This window comes from Hemibagrus wyckioides, linkage group LG28 (genome assembly GCF_019097595.1).
Source record: "Hemibagrus wyckioides isolate EC202008001 linkage group LG28, SWU_Hwy_1.0, whole genome shotgun sequence".
In the NCBI taxonomy this organism is placed as follows: domain Eukaryota; kingdom Metazoa; phylum Chordata; class Actinopteri; order Siluriformes; family Bagridae; genus Hemibagrus; species Hemibagrus wyckioides.
Window position 1 is genome coordinate 19,293,064 of NC_080737.1, and position 1,460 is coordinate 19,294,523.

The following is a 1,460-nucleotide window of genomic DNA, read 5'->3' on the forward strand; positions in this document are numbered from 1 at the left end:
TCCCGCACCCTGAGCATCCGAGCATCCTTTCTCCTGAGCGCACACCTGATCACTGCTGAGCTCCTGTACTGTGCAATCACAATACAGTTCCCTCTATCTATTTATCCATCCATCTAACGATCGATCCATCTGTCTATCTGAGAAAAGAGAGAAAACACACAGACTCGGAGCTGTACCTTTAAAACACAAACACACTCCCTACAGGACTGTAGCATGATGTCATACGCTCTCCATGTGAGGAGCTGCAAATCACTTCCTGGAGAGAGAGAGAGAGAGAGAGAGAGAGAGAGAGAGAGAGAGAGAGAGAAGTTTAAGTGAAGGCAAACTTTACAGCAGGGATTGTGACGCAGTGGTGCAAATCAAGCTTTCTGGAAGTGAAGTGGGGAGAGAGAGAGAGAGAGAGAGAGAGATGGAGAGAGAGCGCGAGCGTGCGGGACAGCGCACAGCGTGCACACCGAGTGAGGCGAAGTGAAGCGAAGTGAAGCGCGCGTGCTGCCGTTCTTCTTTTCTTTTTTTTTCTCTCTCTCTCTCATTTTTGTCTTTCTTTCTTTGCTTTTTTTTTCTTTTCGCGCAAAGTTCGGGCTCGCGGCTCGAGCCGCAGTGACGCAATCAACATTTCAGCGCGCGCCGTTTCTGGCTTCTCTGCCTGCGTGACGCATGATGGGTGCCATGTTTAATTTCCTACTTCACTGATTTATGTGAGTATTTAAAGAAAAGAAAAAAAGCGCAATTTATTATTTATTATCGTTGTTGTATTTAGTCTTTATTTTCCATCAGTGTTTGTTGTGCGTGTCTTTTATTTATTATTGTTCCTGCTTTTTGGGTTTCGAATTTTGAAAAAAAAAAAATATATATATATATATATATATGTATATACATAGCTGCAAGTTTGCGTCCTAAAATAAATTAAAAAACAAAAAATAAATAATGAAGTCCTTCACTCAGAGTGTGCTGGAATGTTGACAGTTTTCTCCACACCGTGTCACTTCACAGCTTTGTGCATCGAAATAGAGTTTAGAGGCAGACATTTATCTCCTTACAAGCTGAACACGAGCTTCTGCTGACCCACTCAAACTGACCTGATGACCAGGAGTGAAGTTAGGAGAGAAGTTAGGAGAGAAGTGAGCCTCAGGGTTCCTCTGGGATTCTCCGGATCAATGATGGTTCTGATGGGAGTTTTTTTTTAAAGAAAAGAGGAACCTTTGCTATTTAGTTCTCTGTAAAGTTCAAGAGCAGCTTTAAGGACGAATCAGAGGATAGCTGCGAGATCGTGCTCTAAAGTAAATAAAAGACTAATAATAATATTTGAGTAATTCTCACAGACTGTGCTGGAATGTTTAAATGAGTTTATTTAAAGATTCCTGTCAGAAACCCAGCATCCGAGGTTGAGATGATTCGAACCGCAGCACGAGGCTGGAGCGAGGGGTTTCACAGTGAGCTGCAGGGTTCCTCTGGGATTC

At 42.9% G+C, this 1,460-nt stretch overlaps 1 protein-coding gene across 1 annotated transcript in view; it reads left to right on the top strand.

Annotated features, from left to right (window-relative positions):
• Positions 1-242: 242 nt before the first annotated feature.
• LOC131348483 (nucleus accumbens-associated protein 2) overlaps positions 243-1,460 on the top strand; it is a 38,164-nt gene continuing 36,946 nt past the window's right edge. The window contains exon 1 of the mRNA XM_058383491.1: positions 243-698. The gene's annotated coding sequence lies outside the window, so the exon portion shown is untranslated. The remainder of the gene's footprint in view (positions 699-1,460) is intronic.